A 9,619-nucleotide genomic window follows, 5' to 3' on the forward strand; every position below is an offset into this window, starting at 1 on the left:
AATAAAATCTTCAAAAAATCAATCAATCAATCAATCAATCTCTCAAGTAAATGATGGCTGTGGTGGCAACACGGAGGGCAGGCTGGGGGCAGCGCACAGGGCTGGTCGGGAGGCTGCTCCGTTGTCCCAGGCTGCAGTGACAGTGACGTGGCTGGGACCGGGGAGTGCTCCTGGACGGAGAGACGCACATGAAGGTGGAGACATGTTTTGGAAGATGAGTCACCCGGACTCCCACTGTTTCTTTCCACACCACCCCCCCAAACACACCAGAAGCCAGGACGGCCTCTCCGTCTGGGGCTTGAGAAGCGGGGACGGTAGTGATGTCATTTCCAGCAGATGGGGAGCAGGGCACTTTGCACATTAATTCATTGCGACAACCCTATGCGACAGAAGTATCGTTGTCATCATCACCTCCAGCCCACAGAGGGGAAACTGAGGCCAGCGTCGTCCAGCGTCACCCAGCGGTGGGGGCCAGAGCCCGATTCACACCCTAGGACCCCAGCTTCCACGCCTCTGCCGCTAGGCTCCGCTGCCTCCTGCTGGGGGGTTGCGGGGAGGTGGGCGGGGAATCCAGTCTGTGGAGGTGCTATGGCTGAGAGGTCTGTTAGGTGTCAGGAGGACAGGGGACACGAACGAGTCTACAGGCCAGGAGGGAGCCGTCAGCAGAGATGGTGTCCGAAGCCAGGAGGCCAGAGCAGGCGGTCCGCGGAGAGAGGGGAGGGCAGGCGAGGCAGGACAGAGGAGAGAGACGGCACGTCTTCTTCCACCAGGAGAGTGAGACGTCCTGGGTCCCGAGAGAAGGCGCTGTTTCAGGGAGGACATGGAACCATGTCAGATGCTGCCGGGGGCTGGCTGAGACAGGGGCAAGGGGGTGGCTGCTTGCTTGGGCAAGTGGCCTCGGGGAGGCAGCCTCAGGAATTCCATGTGGAGGATGAAGAAGGAAGGCGGGTGAGCAAGAGGGCAGTGACCTCGGGCAACAGTCTGGAGAGGTTTTGCTAGGCGTGGGGGCAGGGGTGGGGGTGGGGGGGAGGGACAGGGCAGCAGGAGGAGGTGGACAGGGGACCAGGAAGGATATTTTCAAATTTCAGTATAGTTAACGTACAGTGTTATGTTAGTTTCAGGTGTACAATCTAGTGATTCAGTAACTCTGTTACTCAGTGCTCATCATGATAAGTGTACTCTTAATCCCCAAGAAGGACTTTTTTTTAAGAGAGAGAGCACGCATGAACAGGGGACGGGGCGGGGGGGGGGGGGGGGGGAGGAGAGGGGGCGGGGGGGAGGGGCAGAGGGAGAAAGAGAATTTTTTTATTTAAATTCTATTGATTAACATGTAATATATTACTAGTTTCAGAAGTAGATTTCAGTGATTCATCAGTTGCATACAATACCCAGGGCTCATGACATCATGTGTCCTCCTTAATGCCCATCACCCAATTACCCCATTCCCCCATCCCCCCTCCACTCCAGCAACCCTCAGTTTGTTTCCTATGATTAAGAGTCTCTATGGTTTGTCTCCTTCTCTAATTCCATCTTGTTTTATTTTTCCCTCCCTTCCCCTATGTGCCTCCGCTTTGTTTCTTAAATTCCACATATGAGTGAAATCATATGACAATGGTCTTTCTCTGACTGACTTATTTCACTTAGCATAATACCCTCTAGTTCCATCCACGTCGTTGCAAATGGCAAGATCTCATTTTTTTGATGGTTGAGTAATATTCCAATGTGTATATAGACCACATCTTCTTTATCCATTCATCTGTCGATGGATATCTGGGCTCTTTCCATAGTTTGGCTATTGTGGACATTCCTGCTGATAACATTAGGGTGCAGGTACCCCTGCGGATCACTACATTTGTATCTTTGGGGTAAATCCCTAGTAGTGCAATTGCTGGGTCATAGGGTAGCTCTATTTTCAACTGTTTGAGGAACCTCCATACTGTTTTCCAGAGTGGCTGCACCAGCTTGCATTCCCACCAACAGTGTAGGAGGGTTCCCCTTTCTCCACGTCCTCGCCAACATCTGTCATTACCTGACTTGTTAATTTTAGCCGTTCTGACTGGTGTGAGGTGGTATCTCATTGAGGTTTTGATTTGTATTTCCCTGATGCTGAGTGATGTTGAGCATTTTTTCATGTATCTGTTGGCCATTTGGACGTCTTCTTTGGAGAAATGTCTGTTCATGTCTTCTTCCCATTTCTTGATTGGATTATTTGTTGAGTTTGATAAGTTCTTTTTTTTTAAGATTTTATTTATTTTTTGACAGAGCGAGACACAGCGAGAGAGGGAACACAAGCAGGGGGAGTGGGAGTGGGAGAAGCAGGCTTCCCGCTGAGCAGGGAGCCCGATGTGGGGCTCGATCCCAGGACCCTGGGATCATGACCTGAGCCGAAGGCAGACGCTTAATGACTGAGCCACCCAGGTGCCCCGAGTTTGATAAGTTCTTTATAGATTTTTTTATCCTAGCCCTTTATCTGATATGTCATTTGCAAATATCTTCTCCCATTCTGTCGGTTGTCTTTTGGTTTTGTCGACTGTTTCCTTTGTTGTGCAAAAGTTTTTTTCTTTTTTTTAAAAGATTGTATTTATTTATTTGACAGAGAAAAACACAGCGAGAGAAGGAACACGAACAGGGGGAGTAGGAGGGGAAGAAGCTGGCTTCCCGCCAAGCAGGGAGCCTGATGAGGGGCTCAATCCCAGGACCCTGGGATCATGACCTGAGCAGAAGGTAGACGCTTAACCGACTGAGCCACCCAGGCGCCCCTGTGCAAAAGCTTTTTATCTTGATGAAGTCCCAATCGTTCATTTTTGCCTTTGTTTCCCTTGCCTTTGGAGATGTGTCTAGGAAGAAGTTGCTGCAGCCGAGGTCGAAGAGGTTGCTGCCTGTGTTCTCTTCTAGGATTTTGATGGACTCCTGTCTCACATTTAGGTCTTTCATCCATTTTGAGTCTATTTTTGTGTATGGTGTAAGAAAATGGTCCAGTTTCATTCATATGCATGTGGCTGTCCAATTTTCCCAACACCATTTTTGAAGAGACTGTCTTTTTTCCATTAGATATTCTTTCCTGCTTTGTTGAAGATTAGTTGACAATAGAGTTGAGGGTCCATTTCTGGGCCCAGCAAGGAGCCCAGCTCGGGGCTTGATTTCATGACCCTGAGATCATGACCCAAGCTGAAATCAAGAGCCAGACGCCCAACCAACTGAGCCACCCAGCCACCCCTGCAAGAAGGAGTTTTCAAGAACAGAGATCCTAGAGCACTGAACAGTGCTTCACTGACTCCCGACACAGGAGGAATGATTATTGTGCACATTTCCAGATGGGAAAACAGGGCAGGAGGTTAGGTGACTTGCCCAAGGCCACAAAAGTAAGGGCTGAGCCAGGCTCTGAGTCCAGTCCATCTGGCTCCAAGTCACACATTCCCACTGCTGAATTAACTAGAACACTGGGTTTGCTCAGTTGGGGCTGCCACACCCTGTTGGCCAGTTTGGCATTCTCAGTGAATGAAGCTCACTGGGCCCTGTGAGCAGGGTATAAGGCCGGGGCTTGGCTCCACTTTGCCAACTGTGGATTCACCCCAGTGTTCAGGGCACTGCTCGAGGTAAGCAGGTAGAAAGGAATCCAGGTAAGTAGAGAGGAAGCACAAGGGGACTCCAAGGGGGGTAGGTCCTGGGGCCCTGGAAATGGAAAGGCATGAAGGAGGAAGGCCCCATGTCCACCTATGGCCTTTCTCCTGAACCTTTGGGAGATCTCCCAGCACAGCATCTTGAGATCCCCAGAGAACAAGTCCACTTTATCTCATAAGCCCTGAGAAGCTCTTTGTCTTAGGCCACCTTGGATTGCAAGGAACAGAAACCCTGGGCCTTCCCAAAGGGAGGGGGGTTTGCCACAGAGATGGAAGAAGAGCCAGGACTCTTGGGAGCTGTGCTGTCTGCTCCTCTCCGTTTCTTCTCTCTGCATATCTCCATCCTCCTCTGGGCAGAGCCCCTGCCTTTGTAAGTCTTAGGGTCTGCTTTCCCCAAGGGGCTCTGGTTGTAATCTTCACCCCAGCAGTGGCCCATTTAAGCTGCATTGTCCAACTCCCAGGGTCACCTATAGTCTATCCACCATGGCCAGGAGGCTGTCCCTAGAGGGCTGCAGGTGCAGCCCAGATGTTAAGAAAAGAGTGCAGGTAGAGAAGAAAGGATGCCCACATCTTGGGGGGTTTCTGTGCCATGTGCCAGGTCCTGGGCTGAGCTCTGGGGCACAACGACTCAAAGGTTGTGCTTCCTGCCCTCAAGGAGTTGCAGGCTAGTGGGGCATTCAGATGGTGGATGGTGAGGCACAAACAAAAGTTAAGGGAGAAATGGAGGCCCCTGGGCTCTGCTTCAGAGCACAACTCAGTACAGGCACTTTGCAGGGCAATGGACAGGGGCATTAAAACACAGATGTAATCACATGCCTTGGTTCCTGCCCTACAGAAGCACAGAGGAGGCATGGATTAGAACATCATTGATCACATTATTTGTAAAGGCAAAAATTGCAAATGCTCTGGTCTTCAGTAGCACCACAAAATGTGGACAGCAGTTTAAAAGAAAGAGCTAGAATGATCTGTGACAGAATCCATAGTTTCCCAAGACATATTTTTAAGCAAAAGGAAAAGTTACTGATAGTATAGTACAAAGCTGCTTGCATTTACCAGTTACCTATTTCTCCCTAACAACATCACCACAAATTTAGGAGTTTCCAACAACACAAATTTATTATCACAGTTTTTGTGAGTGGGGAATTGGGCATGGCTTCACTGGTCTTCTGCTTCTGCACTGGGTCTCACAGAGCTTGAATCAAGGAGTTGGCCAGAGCTGCGTTCTCATCTGAAGCTCACCCGGGGAGGGAGCTGCTTGCACGCTCACATGGTGTTGGCAGGACTCACTCAGTTCCTTGCCAGTCTCCAGACTGCAGGCCTGGGTTCCTTGCTGGCTGGGGGCTGGAGTCCTCCCACAGCTCCCTGCTTACTCCATAGGCAGCTAGCAACTTGGCAGCCTGCTTCTTCAAAGCCCACAAGGGGGTCTCCAAGCAAGATAGACATAAAATCTTTTATTTTACATAATGTAAATCTTTTACATAACAAAATTTACCATTTTATCCATTTAAGAGTGTACAAGTTCAGTGGCATCAAGCACATTCACAGTGTTGTGTAACTATCGCCACTGTTTCCAGAACTTTTTCATCATCCCAAACAGAAACTCTTTACGCATTAAGCAACAACTCTCCACTCCCCTCCCCCAACCCCTGGCAACCTCTACCCGACTCTCTGTCTCTATGAACTATGCCTGTTCCAGTTATGGTAGAATCATAAGCAGAACCTATTTGTCCTTCCATTACTGATTTTAGTCATTTGAGTGTTCTTTCTTTCTCCTTCTTCTCCTTCTCCTTCTTCTTCTTCTTCTTCTTCTTCTTCTTCTTCTTCTTCTTCTTCTTCTTCTTCTTCTTCTTCTTCTTCTTCTTCTTCTTCTTCTTCTTCTTCTTCTTCTTCTTCTTCTTCTTCTTCTTCTTCTTCTTCTTCTTCTTCTTCTTCTTCTTCTTTTTTGCCTTAGTTAATCTAGCCAAAGGTTTGTGAATTCCGTAGAGCTTTTCAAAGAACCTACTTTTGGTTTTGTTCTTTCTCCTCCATTATGTTTGCCTCTACTCTAATCCTTACTATTTTCCTTCCTTCTCCTGAATTTGGGCTTGGTTTACTCTTCTTTTTCTAGTTCTTTAAGGTATATGGTTAGGTTATTGATTTGAGATCTTTCTTCCATTTTAATACAGGCATTCACAGCTATGAATGCCTCTAGTGTTACTTTCTCTGCATCCCGTGAGTTTTGGTGTGCTCTGTCTTCATTTTCATCCATCCCAAGTTATCATCCGATTTGGTTATTTAAGTGTTGTTTGATGAACTATCAGGACCTCATCGAGATAAAAAGCTTCTGCACAGTGAAGGAAAGAACCAACAAAATTAAAAGACAGCCTACAGAATGGGAGAAGATATTTGCAAATGACATAACTGATAAAGGGTTAGTATCCAAAATCTATAAAGAACTTAACAAACTTAACACCCAAAGAAACAAATAACCCAGTTAACAAATGGGCAGAAGACATGAATAGATATTTTTCGAAAGGAGACCTCCAGATGGCTAACAGACACATGAAAAGATGCTCAACATCACTCAACATCAGGGAATTGCAAATCAAAACCACCATGAGATATCACCTCACACCTGTCAGAATGGATAAAATTATCAACTCAGGAAACAACAGATGTTGACAGGATGTGGAGAAAGGGGAACCCTCCTACATTGTTGGCGGGAATGCAAGCTGGTGCAGCCACTCTGGAGAACAGTATGGAAGTTCCTCAAAAAGTTAAAAATAGAACTACCCTATAACACAGCAATTGCACTGCTAGGTATTTACCCAGAGGATACAAAAATACAGATTTGAAGGGGTACATGTACCCCCCATGTTTATAGCGACATTATCAACAATAGCCAGACTGTGGAAAGAGCCTAAGTGTCCATCAACTGATGAATGGATAAAGAAGACATGATGTATGTATGCAATGGAATATTACTCAGCCATCCCATTTGCAGCAACATGGGTGGAGCTAGTGTGCATTACGCTAAGCAAAATAAGTCAGCCAGAGAAAGAAAAATACCATATGATTTCACTCATGTGTGGAATTTAAGAAACAAAACAGATGAACATATGGGAGGGGGAAAAAAAGAGAGAGGGGGGCAATAAACCATAAGAGACTCTTCATGATAGAGAACAAACTGAGGGTTGATGGAAGGAGGTGGGTTGGGGATGGGCTAGATGGGTGATGGGTATTAAGGAGGGCACCTGTTGTGATGAGCATTGGGTGTTATATGTAAGTGATGAGTCACTAAATTCTACTCCAGAAATCAATATTACACTATATGTTAACTAAAGAGAATTTATTTTTGTTTTTTATTTTTTTTAAAGATTTTATTTATTTATTTGACAGGGAGACACAGCGAGAGAGGGAACACAAGCAAGGGCAGACGGAGAGGGAGAAGCAGGCTTCCCGCCGAGCAGGGAGCCCAGTGCGGGGCTCGATCCCAGGACCCTGGGATCATGACCTGAGCTGAAGGCAGACGCTTAACGACTGAGCCACCCAGGTGCCCCACTAAAGAGAATTTAAATAAAAATTTGAAAAAGAAAAGAAAGAGTGTATTGTTTGAATTCCACATATTTGTGAGTTTTCCAGTTTTCCTTCTGTTATTGAAATTCAGTTTCTTTCCCTTGTGATCAGAAAAGATACTTTGTATCATTTCAATCTCTTATGATTTGTTAAGACTTGTTTTGTGGTCTAACAGGTGAGCTGTCCTGGAGAACGTTCCATATGTACTTGAGAAGAACGTGTATTCAGCTGTTTTTAGGTAGTGTTCTGTATATCTCTGCTAGGTCCAGTCGATTTATAATACTGTTTAAGTCCTCTATTTTCTTTCTTTTTTTTTAAAGTTTTATTTATTTAAGTAATCTCTACACCCAACACGGGGCTAGAACGCACAACCTCGAGATCAAGAGTCACACATTCTTCCAACTGAGCTAGCCAGGAGCCCCAAATGCCCCATTTTCTTATTGGTCTTCTGTTTCATTGTTCTAGCCCTTATTGAAAGTAAGGTATTGAAATCAACTGTTATGATAGAACTGTCTATTTCTCCTTTCAGTTCTGTCAGTTTTTGCTTCATATATATTTTAGGTCTCCTTTGTTAGGTAGGTATAGGTTTATAACCGCAGATGCTGGATTGCATCTTTTATTAATATGTTCAATATGTAATGTCCTTATTATCTCTTATAATCCTTTTGGCCTAAAGTCTATTTTGTCGGAAAAATAATATAGTCAGCTCTCTTTTGGTTACTATTTGAGTGGAATATCTTTTTCCATCCTTTTACTTTGACTTCTCTATGTCTTTGTATCTGAAGTGAGTCTCTTATAGGTAGCATATAGATAGATCATGTTTTTATGCCCAATCTTCCCATCTCTGTCTTTTAATTGGAGAATTTAAGCCATTTACATTTAAATTAATTACTGATAAGGAAGGATTTACTGTGCCATTTAGCTATTCATTTTCTGTTTTGTATTTTTCTGATCTTCAGTTTCCTCCATTACTGCCTCTTTTTGTATTTGATTATAGTTGATTTTTTTTTGTAGAAAGCTATTTTGATTCCCTTCTTCTTTCCTTTTCTGTATATATATATATATTTCTTTTAGTTTTATTTTTGAGAGAGAGAGAGTGTGTGCGCAAGTAGGGGAGAGAGGAGGGGCAGAGAGAAAGGGAAAGAGAGAATCCCTAGCAGGTTCCATGCCCAGTGCAGAGCCCAAGATGGGGCTTGATCTCACAACCCCGAGATCATGACCTGAGCCGAAATCAAGAGTCAGACACTTAACGGACTGAGCCACGCAGTTGTGTCCCCCCCTTCTCTGTATACTTTTTAGTTATTTTCTTAGTGGTTACTTTGGGGATTACAATTAACCTCTTAGCCTCATAGCAACCTCGTTTGAGTAATACCAACTTTGTTTCAATAGTATATCAACATTCTGCCCCTGTAAATCCCTGTCCCTTCCCCTTTATGTTGTTTTTGCCACAGATTACATCTTTATTGCCCATTAACACAGATTTATAATTATTGTGTTGTGCACTTATCTTTTAAATCATATACGAAAAAAAGATTGGCTACAAATCAGAAGTACAATAATACTGGCTTCTATATTTACCTATGTAGTTACATTTACCAATGTTCTTTATGACTTTAAGTTACAGTCTGTTGTCCTTTCAATTAAACCCGAAGGACTCCCTTTAGCATATCTTGTAGGGAAGGTCCACTGGTAATAAACTCTGTCGCTTTGGTTTATCTGGAAATATCTTAATTTCTCCTTCACTCTTGAAGGAGAGTTTTGCTGGATATAGAATTCTTGGTTGAATTTTTTTCTTTCAGGACCTCACATATATCATCTCACTGCCTTCTGGCCTCCGTAGTTTCTGAGGAGAAGTCAGGTAGCTATCTTTTGAGGATTCCTTGTATGTGATAAGTTGCTGTACTCCTGCTACTTTCAAAATTCCCTGTCTTTGGATTTTGACAGTTTCACTCTAATGTGTCTCAGCATGGATCTCTTTGAGTTTATCCTGCTTGAGATTTGCTGAGCTTCTTAGATATGTAATTTGTGGTTTGTTTGCCTGTTTGTTTGTTTGTTTTTCAGATTGGGGAAGTTTTCAGCCATTATATCTTCAAATACTTTTCTGCCCCTTCCTCTCTCTCTCCTCAGACTCCTATAATGCATTTGTCAATATGCATGGTAGTGTCCTACAGGCCCCTTAGGTTCTGCTCATTTTTTTATTATTTTTTCTTTCTGCCCATCAGACTGTATAATTTCAATCACCTTATCTTTAAGTTTACTGATCCTTTCTTCTGCCTGTTCAAATCAGATGTTGAACCCCTCTAGTGAATTTTTCATTTCGGTTATAATTTTCAGCTCCAGAATTTTTATTTAGCTCCTTTTTGTGTCTCTATCTTTTAGTTGATATTCTCATTTTCTTCAAACATCATTTTCCTGATTTCTTGTAGTTCTTTGTCCATGGTTCC

The sequence above is a fragment of the Eumetopias jubatus genome, unplaced genomic scaffold (genome assembly GCF_037043125.1).
Source record: "Eumetopias jubatus isolate StellerSeaLion01/CBP00866 unplaced genomic scaffold, mEumJub1_p1.0 scaffold_13, whole genome shotgun sequence".
Taxonomy (NCBI): domain Eukaryota; kingdom Metazoa; phylum Chordata; class Mammalia; order Carnivora; family Otariidae; genus Eumetopias; species Eumetopias jubatus.